This window comes from Gossypium hirsutum, chromosome A12, assembly GCF_007990345.1.
Source record: "Gossypium hirsutum isolate 1008001.06 chromosome A12, Gossypium_hirsutum_v2.1, whole genome shotgun sequence".
NCBI classification, from domain to species: Eukaryota; Viridiplantae; Streptophyta; class Magnoliopsida; order Malvales; family Malvaceae; genus Gossypium; species Gossypium hirsutum.
This window is the reverse complement of record NC_053435.1, coordinates 13,035,785-13,049,552: the sequence shown is the minus strand read 5'-3', so window position 1 is coordinate 13,049,552 and position 13,768 is coordinate 13,035,785. Positions and strand designations below refer to the sequence as shown.

General features: G+C 37.0%; 1 long non-coding RNA gene across 1 annotated transcript; it reads left to right on the top strand.

Moving 5' to 3' along the window:
- Window positions 1–8,389: 8,389 nt before the first annotated feature.
- LOC107916735 (uncharacterized) lies at window positions 8,390–9,401 on the top strand. Its single transcript, XR_001689588.2, has 2 exons — window positions 8,390–8,694; window positions 9,013–9,401. It is a non-coding gene; the product is annotated as an uncharacterized lncRNA (long non-coding RNA).
- The last annotated feature ends 4,367 nt before the right edge of the window (window positions 9,402–13,768 follow it).

Genomic DNA, 13,768 nt, shown 5'->3' with positions numbered 1-13,768 from the left:
AAAGAACAAAAGAATCTAAGGATATTTTATTTGTATGGTATGATTATGAATAAAGTAGAAAGAATAAAAGAATATTTGCTCAAGATGATACGTAAAAATGCATTTTTTATTGAAATAACAATATTTGGACATATGCCTATTTCATAAAAGGATTCTTATTGCTCCTAGGCTAAAGCAATAAGCTTGTTTTGAACATTACTCTGAGTTAATCCTAAAAGTTACAGGGATCTCCTCTGCGGTCCAATTGTTCAAAACACTTCCCAGGATGTAAGGGCGAATTCTAGATAAATTCTTTTCAGTTTTCCCTTCAGATATGGCATTAATGCTCAAACTGTTTAATATTTCTTCGGCAGACTCTTTCCTTGTCGATCTTCTTTTGGAGTAAATAGTCCTTCCTGACACGAATGTTCTAGATAAATAAGGAAAGGTCATCGGCTCCCATTTGACCTCCTCACCGCGCAGACGCGCTCTTCTCATCTCTTACCTTTTCTCTAACTCTTTCTTCTTTGGCTTCGCATCTAGCTTAAATCCTAAGCCAAAGCGGTCTCATTTTTCCTTAGCACTGGTAACTCGATCCTTCCTTGGAGGCATCTTCCAAGTCCTCTTCCTGGCAGGGCTCCTTTGCCGATCGTCAATCGCAGGCCCATCCTTGTAGTTTTGGATATTTTGGGTATTAGGATCTTGTTTCCTTCGACAATAAATGTAGCATTGACAAATTCTAGTGATCGAAAGGAACACTCTATCGCCTCATCGTCCGTACCGACGTATAGTGCGTCACTGGTAACGGATGCAATGATGTCTTCCTCCGCGTTTATCGTTACCAGCTTACCCTTAGTTACCAACTTCAATTTTTGGTGTAGTGACGACGGCACTGCCCCCGCCGAGTGAATTCATGGTCTCCCCAACAGGAAATTGTACGAAGGCTTGATGTCCATTACTAAGAAGTCCACTTCATATGTGTTTGGACCAATCAAGGGAGGTATCTCGATTCTTCCCATCACTTTTCTTTCAGTACCGTCGAATGCTCTCACTATGTTTTGACATGTCTTCATGTGAGAGCTGTTTACTGGAAACCTATTTAATGTGGACAAAGACAGGACATTCAACGCTAATCTATTATCAATTAGTACCCCCGGCAGTGTGTGCCCTTTGCAACGAGTGGTGATATGCAAGGCCTTTGTAGATCCCATACCTTCCGGTGGTATTTCATCATCATTAAAGAAAATAAAATTATCAGTGTTGATGTTATTGGCTAGAAGATCGAGTTTGTTGACAGAGATATCATCCGCAACATATGTTTCATTTAACATTTTCATCAATACATTGCGGTGTGTCTCTGAGCTTAAGAGCAAGGCTAGTACCGATATACGAGCTGGCTGTTTGTGCAACTGTTCTACAATGCTGTACTCGCTGTGCTTCAGGAATTTTAAGAATTCCTTAGCCTCTTTTTCAGTCACAGGCTCATTGACAGGTGATTCAGGTCTAGTTGTCTTTTTTTTTCTTGTTCAACTACCACGAATTTTCCTTTAGCTGGTTCTACCTTTGTGTTAAGGGTATAACGCCTTCCACTGCGTGTATAGAAACCCTTGTCTTGACCTTTCTCTGAAGTGCTAGCTGGGTTCTCCCTTCCCGGGGTTGTCACGTTGTAGTCATAGTTCCAAGGCACCCTCTTGCTATCTTTATAAGGGAAAGTAACGGGCTTCTGGATTATGACTTTTGGCGTAATTGGTACTCCGACTTCACTGACTCTTAGTCGGGATATAATTACGATCGGGTGACTGACCCCATGGACTTTGTTGGTTGGCCCTTGCTCTGATGTGCACACATCTTTTCCCTTCGGGCCCTCGGTGCATTCAAAGAATTCAATCTCCTTATTTTCCATCAGTCCTTATACCAGCATCCTGAATTTATTGCACTCTTGGATCTCATGACCCTCTTCGTTGTGAAATTCGCAGTAGTACTTTGCTCCTTCGGGCTTCTCCCCTAAATCTTGAGTGACTAAACCTTCTTCTATCATCTTCTTCCAAACCCATCTCAACGGAGTCTTCACCTCTGATACATCCATCTTGGTTCCCCTCCCTCCATTTTCAACTATCGCGTTTACCCCTTTGTCTGAATGACTGGGTAATGGATTTCTCGCCACATTAGGTCATGCGGGATCATCGAACTTCACAATGCCCATCTTTATGAAACTTTCGACTAATTTTTTTGAAAGTAGTGCAGTTCTCAATCGTGTGTCCCGAGATTCCTGCATGGTATTCGCATTGCGCGTTTGCGTCATACCACTTAGGAAATGGAGGTTGCATGGGTTTCAGGTAAAATGGAACACTATATGCGCATCGAACAGATTCTAGTAAAGCTCTCTGTAGGTTATTGGGATTGGCGTGAACTAGACTCTTTTCGTGTTAGGCCTTGGGTTGGAATCTTGTCTTGCGGATCCCTGATGGCTAGTAGTCACCGCCCTCGCCTGGCTTACTGTGACTGGCTTGGAATAACCCTTATTGTATACACTCGCATTGTTCACCTCATTTTCTTTCCTTCTTGGAGCTGATCTCTTGGCACTCTCCCCCTTCAATTTTCCCACATCTTATCGCTTTTTCTATCATCTCCCCAGACATTACTATGTCTGAGAAGCTCTTAGTAGGGCTTCCTAACATGTGGTTAATGAATGGGGCCTTCAGGGTATTGATAAAAAGCATGGTCGTTTCCTTCTCCAAGAGGGGTGGTTGGACATACATTGTATCTCCTTCCATCGTTGGGCATACTGTCTGAAGCTCTCACTTGGCTTCTTTTCCATGTTTTACAGAGTAATTCTGTCGGGTGCTATGTCTGTCACGTGACTGTATTATTTCATGAAAGTCTGAGCCAAGTCATTCTATGAACCAATTTGGGCACGGCTGAGCTGGTTATACCACTTGGCCGCAGATCCGATCAGACTGTCTTGGAAACAGTGGATCAACAGCTGATCGTTGTTAACATACCCTGTCATCTTTCGACAGAACATTGTTATGTGAGCTTCAGGGCAGCTAGTCCCGTTGTATTTTTCAAACTCCGGGGTTTTAAATTTTAGTGAGAGCACCAGATCTGGGACCAAGCTTAAATCCTTAGCATCGATCTCGAAACGATAATCAGTAGTCTCCTTTGTTTTGAATTTTTCTTCAAGCCATTTACACCGGTCATCGAGTTGTTTTGCCAGGTCTACTTTTCCTTTCTCCATTTCTGCCATATCATCAAGGTTCGGGACAAATGGATTAGCTGGATTATCCCCGAGATTAGAGCTCGAACCTATAGGAACATTCATCGGTGTTGAGGCACCGGTCTGGTATTACTGGGGTCTAATAGTGACAGATACCGTTCGTCGGTGCACCTCCGGTTGTGGTTAAGTGTTTACCGGAGCAAAGCCTAGAGGATAGATAGGGTCTTCATTATCATTCCCTATAGTGCTCTTCCCTTTTTCGCGTTCTCTAGCCAGCAACTGCGCCAACTGGCCTATCATATTATTTTGGGATTCTTCTATTTTTTCCCTCATATCTTGTTGTATTTTAGCCAGTTGCTCTTGCATCTGTGCTTGTAATTGCTCTTGCATATCCCTTTGCATTTGTTCTATCCTTTCTAATCTCTGATCCATTGCTTTGGTTTTACGATAGGTATTGTAGTTGCATTCGGTTGGTTGATTCTTGTTGGGTTCCAGATTAACTGAAATAATTTTGTTTAATCAGGGTCTTTTCGTGAAATTTAATGCATATGATGAAATGTAATGCAAATGAATGAATGTAAAAAGAGGCGTTGATTCTGATTCAATTTCATTAGAAGAACTTTACTAAAAGAAAATTTTCTTTATATAGAACAGATGATTACATATACGACTTTGCCCTAATGCCCAAAGCCTTAACCTTTCTAAAAAGCCAAGCTAAGCTTCGACCTCGATCTGATTTCAACTAGTATTTTCAGCTCAATACATCAGCCTGAACTGCCAAGGTTTGCAAGTGATCGGCTACCTCCCGAACTTAAGCCACAGCTTCGCCCATGACATAGTCTCTATTTCTAATCTGGTATTAAGAGTGGTGAAGCTGTTCCTTGCAATGGTCGTTGTTTTCTTTAAGAAGTTCCACTCGAATTTTTCTATCTCGTAGCGTAGTCTCGAGTTCCTCTACTTTCCCTTTCAACTCTTCGATCCTGCTCAAACTAGCCTTCAGCTCAATTACCGAATTACGGCTACGATGTTGATGTAGTGATCTTTCCAATTCAGCCACTCGAGCTCGTAACTTCTCCTTTTCATTTTGGCTTTCTAACAAACTCTTTTTCAGAGTGTCCTCTTGTACTCAGGCATCTTGAAACCTTTTCTCCCAATGGTCGGCTCTTGTCTTTTCCTCTTTAATCCTTTGACGCCATTGCTTCGACGTTTTAACTAAACCGACAGTTCTTATCGACATACGTAGCTTCTTGTAATCAGTTTTCAGACTATCCAAATCTTCCTCGGCCTTATTTTTTCCTTTCCTTAACTTCTCAGCCTCTAGCTTGTGGATATCGACGTCTAATCCCAACTTCATTTTCTCTTCTTCTAGCTGCTCTATCTTCTTCCCCAACTCTAAGTTTCTTTTCTCGAAGTCTTGCTTAGTGATCTCTAACTCAGACAGGATGACTCGTAAATGCTCCTCTATCGGGTGAGTATTCCCTTGATTCGGCATAGGGATATTGTCATTGACTCTCTTACCCCACCACCAATCATACTCGGGGGTCGTTATCGGGCCCGTAATGAATCCTTTTATTCTTCGTGTTTGGTTCCAAGCATCTGATATCTCACGAAGCTTCTTCTTATAATTGTTGTCTTTATAAGGGAACTCACATTGAGCCAACCCTTGTGTCACCGGTATAAAATACCTTGATCGATACTGTCTTAACACCAGAAGTGGAGTGTATCCAACGGCTCCCCATATTCCAGCCAGAGGGACCCAGTCAAAATCACCGCACCGATATAAGATCTCATCGGGGATCAACCATGGAGCCCTCCATTCAACATCTTCGACTCGCAAATTCTGGAGAATAGTTATCCATTTCTCCTCTGAGATATTGTCTCGCCTCGATGTAGCCACTAATTCTCTCAATGGGGAATAGTCCTTGGAGAAAACCCGATAGAAGACCTTTTCCACCTTCCAAAAATGGCTATGGAACCAAGCTAAAAGAAGCTGTGCACAACCAATAAATCTTTCCTCGCCCACTCTCCGACATGCATTCAAGGATCTGAAAGTTTCTGCTAGGATTGCTGGGATGGGTGTGGTGCCTTTATCAAGTCGATCGAATAAATCTGAGACAGCTTTATCTATGTGTCCTAGTGCCTTAGGAAAGATGATCAAACTGTAGAGGCTTAAGGTAAAAACATCAACCCTTTTCTTCGAATTCAGGTGTGCAAGGATCAAGTCCCTCAAATTTCTCTAAGGAATACACTTACTATCCCCTTTCTGCTTGATGCGAGCTGTAATCCATTGCTCGCTTATCCTCGTGATATTCATCAATTTCTTCAAAAAGGGAGGGACGTTGACAGGTTTTGAATAGGCCCTGTCGGCTTGAACCTTCGGGCAATTAAGTAACGCCATGTATTCCTCCACAGTAGGTACTGAATCGACTCCTCCGAAGGTGAAGCAACTGTAAGCGGGGTTCTAAAATTGCGCGAGGACTCGAAACAAGTACTTGTCCACCTTTACATCGAGCAAATAGGGTATGTCGCCGTAGTTACAGTAAAAAAGTTGCTTAACCTCGCTATTCCAATTATTCTATATATCTCTTAATTCTTGTAGGTCGTTTTGAGTCACACTGATGCAAGTGAAATCCCACAACTCTGACTCATATCTCTCGGCCAAACTATCACCTTTCTCTTGCTATGTCCTTTCAGACCACACTCAGACGGCCGCATTATCCTCCACTCTATCAAGAAACCCTTTTTCCATGCTAAACTCTCCTATCTAGTAACCGAACGTGAATCAACACCCTTTGATGATGAGATGCCATGCAATAACAGCAAAATACAACAAGTTAGTATTAAAACAAAGAATAGAACTCAATGCAAACTGAAAATAATCAAGCATCTAATTGGGTAACCACTAGGGTTTGGTGTAGTTCCACCTAAGGTAGGCTCTTAGGGCTCATTACATGTGGTTCGGTTCTAAAGTAAAGGTACCTGAAACAGCAGATTCCTCGATCCTCACCCATTATAGGCTCATACGGACCGAGTTCGGTTCAGGGGAATACATTTCCCTACGACTATACGGAGATGAAAATCTCACGAAGACGCAGGTACGGATGTATCCCTAAAGCGATCCACTATCCTATACGGAGGTGAAGACCTCACAAAGGAGTAATTTCTCACTTCCAATTAAGAGGGTAAAATTAACCGATAATGCAGTATGATACGCAAAAATATACTAAGAGAATCAAACCAGAAGCCAATCAAATATAAAGACAAAAAAACACAAAAATGACGTGTAATGAAATGATCGTAAGTTTAAAGCAGATTTTCAAATTTCGACAAAGGACAAAAATAATCAATTTATGGCTTGACTCTCAACGTCCCTAGTGGAGTCGCCAAGCTGTCAAAACCATTTTTTTAAAAACGGGAATCGACTTTGTTTGAAAGCAAAAATTAAAATGGGAGTCGCCACCAATCTTTATTAGGTGTGTTCGGATCACCTTTGTTTTAATAAAACAATTTTAGTTTACTAAAACGGCATTTTGGTCTACGAATTTCAAGAGAACAACTTCGGGAGTCAGTTACGTGCGAGGAAGGATTAGCACCCCCGACACGCCCAAAAATTGGTACCGAATTGATTAGTTAGTGTCTTAATGTCGAAATTTGAAAATCGGGAATGGATTTGAAATACGATCCTTTTTTATTAACATCGATTTTAAAAAAAATGCTTGAATTAGATAAAAAAGATTGCTAAAGATTTCCTCGTCTCGAGATATCGGAGTATCACATCCTGTAAGTTAGGACACGATACCATAAACTCTCGAGCGCAAGTTTGTCTTTAATTTTGATTAGAAATCCGTGTATTTTAAAACTCGAAAGGGTATTTGGCTATTTAGAATCAATGAGAAAACTGAAACCCCGTAAGTTAGGGCACAATTCCTCGATGTTCCAAAATGCGAAACATTGCCTTATTTTGGAATTTTTGTTTGGAATAGTAGCGAATTTGATATTTAATCGACGTGTTATTTGTTTGGATTAAAAAAACAAGTGATTCAAGTTGGATAAATATGTTGAATCAACGTATGATATGACTTAGGCTAGATAAAACAAAAATATAACATGGAGTGTGGAATAATACAACATGAATACAAGCGAATGACAATAATGAAAATACGAATAGGCTAAATATAATACACACAATGATAATAATCACGTAACATACGTCATTTAAAATCCAATATTGATAATCAAAGAAAATGAAATAAAAATAAAACAATATCAAGCAATTTCAAGTAAATAGTATTTTTTTTAAAAAAATAGTGTATAAGAATAATTCAAAACGAATAAATAATAAAAAGCCTCAAGTAAATAATATATATAAACTTAAAGTAAATAATAATACGATTTGAAATAAACCATATATATATAAATTTTAGATAAATAACACATAAAATAGTTTAAACTACTTAATATGTGAATTTAAAATATGATACGTAAAAGTTTAAAATAAAATAACATATACATAAAACATAAAATTTGAAATAATATATAGTAAAGTAACTAATTAAGGAAATATATATACTCATAATCTAAAATAATATACAACAAAACAATTTGAAATGAAAACTATAGATCAATTTTAAATGAATGATACATAAAACAGTTTGAAGAGAACTGGTATATATATGAAACAATAAAATAAATAAAATATAAAACAGTTTAAAGAGTAAAATAAAAACAAAAAGAAAATAAAAATAAATAAATAAACAGAAGCAAATTAAAAATAAACATGAAGTTAATGTGTCTAGGACTGCTTTGCAAGGCAGTAAATAAAAAATGAGGCATAATCGTAAATACCAAAAGCTACCAGGGACTATATTAAAAAAACACACAAAAGACCAAGGCTCGAAAGAGCAAATATCCTAGGCCTTTTGATGCGCAGCGTTTCAATGGCCAGTTTCCTCAAATGGACGGAGGACTAAAATGAGAGAGGAGACAAAATCATGTGGCAGAAGTTTAAAAAAATCAAAAGGGACCCTGATGAGACACGCTACAAAAGCGGAGGACCCACTGTGCAAATAGACCAATGGTAAAAAAGGCGCGGATCCTCTATGGGTACGGGTCGGGTCGCACGTGGGTGGTCCAAAACGGTGCCGTTTTGGCACCTGGACTCCCACTCCAAAAAGGCGCTGTTTATTTCTTATTACTTAAGGCCGATTTTTTTTTTAAAATTTCATTTTAGTCTTCAACTAAAAAAAAACTTTTGAACTCTCTCTCCCTCTCCTCTTGTCTCCGACCGAAGGAACCCTCAGCAGTCCCCCGTGCTGCTGTCGGGGCCAAAGGCTGGAGTTGCGCGAAAGGGACTCTTTAGTCCCATTCCAGGTGAACCCGAAAGGCCACGTTCTCCAAGCTCCGAAAATAAAAAGGTAAAAGTCCCTCTCTTCCTTTTTAGGAAACGACCACGGCGACGGAGATGAGAACTCCGACGATGCGGCCACGAGATAAATCCGGTAAGTTTCTTCTTTTTATTTTCGTTTAGAGTAGATTTACATAAAAAAATAAAAGTATAAAACGAAAAGACACGAAAATAGAAATCGAAATCAACCTTTTTTTTGTAACACGAAAATAGAAATCGAAATCAACCTTTTTTTTGTATTCTTGCTTTTCGATTGCTAGTGTTCGTAAAAAAAACTACAAAGGGATGTTTCGGCTTTTATAACCAAATTACATAGATTCATTTTTTGTTTTTTTTTTGCTTGTTGTCTACTATTATTTTTGTTTTTTTCTTCTTTTTTTCTTGTATTTTGCGTGTTAGTTTCGTCTTGCAGGTGTCAGACGTGTGGAAGGCCGGTGGTTGATGCCCTGAGCGATGGTGGTGGCGCGCGTGATGGCCAAGGCTGAGGGGGAGTGGCGGCTGAAAACTTGGTGGCTAGGGTTTGCTGAAAATTTTAAGCAAGTGGGCTATTAGGGTTAGTTTAGGTAATAGGCTAATGGGGTTTTGATTTGGGCTAAAATCTAGGTAGTGGGTTTGGGTTAATTGATGTGTAATGGGTCTGGTTTTAATTTTGGGCTACACATGTTGTAAATGGACTTGAAGTTTGGACTTTTGAATTATTTGGTGGGTTTATTTTGGTTTTATTGGTTTGGGCCAAAATTGGATATTACAACTTTGTGACTAAATGAGTTTATAATTAATAGACGAAAAGTTGGAACTTAATTATAAATTGTTTGAGCCCTAATCGCATATGTCTAATCGGTCCCTCAACTAGCTTGTTGAAACCAGAAATGAATTGCATGTTGAATCAAATGAACATAAATGGATGAAAATGGTAAAGTTAGAGTAATGAGAAACATTTGGAAATTAATGTGGTTTTCTCTAAATGAAAATGACCTGAAAAGTGAATTTATGGTTTTTCGAATTATTATCTAATTAAGTTATTAAATAATTGAAGTTCGGAAATGGAAATAAATTTATTGGTTATGGTGAATCTGTTGAATGTAGAAATATTAAATATATTTTATCATAAATTCTTTTACGGTAAAGTCGTCATATTTTAACGGAATCAAAATTGGGCTGAGAAAATTATTTAATTAGGAAATTAATTTAAGATGTTAGTTTTGGGAAATAGAAAAACAAATATTAAGTTAGATTGAATTATAAAGTTTTAGGTTAAAAGTTTAAGAAGTACTTATAATTGGGCCTGATATTGGAGAGGCCCAAAAGCCCCTCATGATAATGCTAGGGAAGGCAAACCCTAGTATATTTAACTAGGGTTGTGCCCTACCTAATCTTAGTTAGATTAGGAGTTCATCTTTCTATTGAAATAAACTTCTACAATTTAACAAGGATTTCACCTCTTCTCATATAAATAGATAGCACCGGTAAGGCAAAATACATAACTAAAAGACATTGCTATTCTACCCGAAAATAGTGAGAATTTATTTTCTAAATATAAATTCTATTTTCTAGAATAACAATTCTATCGATTTTTATTAAGAGAGAATTTTTTTCCTACTGAAAGTAAAGTAAACAATTTATGGTTTTGTATTTGATTCGAATTTATTCGAGTCCATACTCAAAGCAATCTGTGGTACGAGAATAGCGGAGAAGGCCATTTGATTGAAAGCCGAGAATGACAAGGATCCGTCTAGTAAAAAACACAGGTGTGATTTTGGTAAAGGGTTTATTGCTATAAATATTAAGAACTAACTCTGTTTTCAAAACTTTAATTTTTTGCTATGTAAGAAAACCATTTTCGAACCGGATTTTTTCCAATAATTAGAGGTGTTTGAAACCAAATACAAGCTCTCGAGAATAAAAAATGACCAAAACAATCTTTTAGCCAAAACTGGAGCAAAGTATAAGTACATTCTAGGGGTGTATATATAAGTACATTCTAGGGGTGTATAGGTACCTCTATGCATTACTGTAGCAATTTAGCTACTAACTTGTAATGTACTAATACCTCTTAGGGATGCACGAGCACCTTGGACCCTTAGAGCTTATTTTGGCCACTAACTTCACTTGTATCGATACCAACATGCAAGGTTCCAAAATCTTGATGTAGGGGATAAAAAATTCAAGTTAAAACCACTTAGAAATCATTCCAAATCACCTTCTAATGAAGTAGACACATACTATATTCAAAAGATCCTTTAATACCATTCAAGTATATACTCAAAACATTCACAATTCCTATAAAAAAAACTAAACAAGATAAATACAAGATAATTACAAATAATGTAAACAAGGATTGTTGGCAGTTTACTCTTCAGTGATACTCTTCAGTGATTCGGACCAATCCAATTTTCTTGATCTAAGGGATTTGATAAGCATAATCCCATTTGATCCAATCCTCCACATATGTTTCCTCAAGTGATATGACCTTCACTGATGGGCCAGATACGATCCACAATCTTAGTATAATCCAAACATCCAGCTCAACAATTTGTCAACAACTCAAATATGAAAACAATCCAATCTATTGCAGTTGGTTAGAGAGTAGACACTCTTTCATACACTTCTTTAGTCTTTCCATATTTTTGACCATTATTCATTCACCTTTCTTAGTCAATTATTAATATTAAATATTATGACTCATATATACAATTCATTTTCATCATGCATCATTTCTTATTGTAAACCACATATACAAGTCAATTTAGGCAACTTAACCTCCAAAACAGGGTTGTCCACTCATATACCAATTACTAAATCATTTATATCTCAATCTATAAAATTTGAAATAAGGATCCATTTGATGTTTTAGAAACTAGGCTCAATGATCTGTTTCCCATAAAAATTTTAGAATATATTACCAAGTATAAAAGTTGCAACAAAATTTTAAAATTAGCTCGAAAGTTGTTGCCTAACAGCTTGAATCTTCCTCACTAAAGTTCGGTTTTCTCTTAATTCATAATTAGACTTCCCATTTTCCAAATTTAAATTAAATTTTTTTAAAAATATTTCCCTTTTTTTATTAAAAGTCTTATCAATATACTTAGTTTAACATATATAAGTTTTAAAAATTGTATCATAATATTGTCCATCTAAATTAAAAAAATAATTACCTACATTAATTTAAATTAAAAATAGTAAAAAAATATAAAAAAAATCACTTAGACATATATTAAACTAAGGGAAATTATATGGTATACAACCCGTGGAGTCATGCTTTAGTTTTTGTCATCTAGTATTTAAGGAAAAAAAAATAAATTTTTTTAAAAAAATACGGAAAAGTTTTTATTTAACATTTTAGGGTGTATTATGGATTGAATCTTAGCTCGATTGACATGGGCCTTATTGCTAATGCAGGAGGACGTGAGTTCATGCACTAAACCACGTTATTCTCTTATTTATGTATTTGGGAAGGCTATGGATAGTTCTATGAAAACTTAAAGACTCCTTAATACTTTGATTTCTCATCTCTTTATACTTCCGTTATTTTTTTGGTAAACTCATATTTCTTTCGTGTATCCTTTAATCTCTTCACTTAAACCCCAAATCAGAATTTGGTTTAAAAGTTTGAACTTGTCTCTAAATTTGGAAGCCTAAATTCTTTTCTATGTCCCAAGTAATCAATTTTTTTTATTGATTTCATATCTAATGCTTTGATTTTGGAGGTTAATTTACGTTTTTCTATTGCTGATTTTCTATTATTTACTATTAATTCTTTTTTTAGGTAAAAATCATAATTTGTTTTGGATAATTTTTGTTTGAGTTCATTGTTAGTTTTTTTCCAGAACTAGTAACTTTATCTTTTTTATTTAATGATCATAACTTCTGGGTAATTTTACTTATTGTATTTCTCTTTTGGGTATTTTTTCTTTCTTATTAATCAGTTGCATATATTCCAAGGTTCACTTTTCCAATCCTGTAACACCTTAAACTTGGCCTAGACATCCAGACCAAGTCCAGAAGGTTACATTGCCGATATTAGGAAAACAACATTTATAAACACAATCAAAATGAAATCATTCAACACTTTATAACTATCACAGTAATTAACTAATTGTTTAATCTTCCCAAACATCATAGTGTCAGAGAAAACAACAATTACTAATAGAAAGTTTTAGGAAACCATAATCAGATTGACTGAGCTCCCTCAGCGCCAACCCGTGCAAGTCTGGGAACCATCTAAAATCCAATTAACAACGAAGTGAGTTGTGAACCCAATGCATTAAAGACATTCATACAATTGAAGTACATATGTCAGATAACTTCTCGAATCCCAAGATTCAGTTAGATAAGAGAAGAAATTCCAGTTTGAGATTCAAAACAGATCAGATATATATATGTAGTTATTCCTACCCCCATCTACTACAGACTATCTTCATCCATCCCAACATACTGTTAAGGGCGTTTAATACCCAACCAACCCTACACACCATAAAGTGTCTATCTGACACGTTTACAGAGATGCAAACTAGTTGCTAGATCGAAATGCGACAAAGTGCTAAATTCATATATATATATCGTGGCTTAGCCACTGGTTCAGAGCAGATTACTTCTTCCTTCACAATATCCCAACCCATGCAAATGCATATTACAAATATCAACAATAGGTGTTCAATCATTTCGATTCATTTCATAAATAGATATTACAGATCAGTATTGTTAATAGTTATCACTGTACACATACTTTTGTACAATCCATATCTTAGTCTCAGAGCATCAGATAATCCTCATATAATCAAATTCAGATTATCAATACATTGTAGAGGTCAGTACTCGCATCAAACAACACTCACGGTCTTAAAAATAAGGTTTGGATCTTATCTATATGCCACACAGCTTGGCATATGCCCTTATGCTTGCCCATGTGGTTCTCACGGCTAGACACACACCCGTGTCGTCTACCTGTGTGGTTTTAAATTGTAAATAGTGAGTCATACGACCTAGACACACACCCATGTCCTTGCCTGTGTGGCTCACATGGCCTGGGCACATGCCCATGTCATCTGCCCTTGTGATTTTAAATCATAAACAGTGAGACACATGCCCATGACATATGCCCATGTCCTTGCCCGTGTGAACCCTGCACTAACATAGCCACACATGGCTTGGACCGACGCCCGTATCTC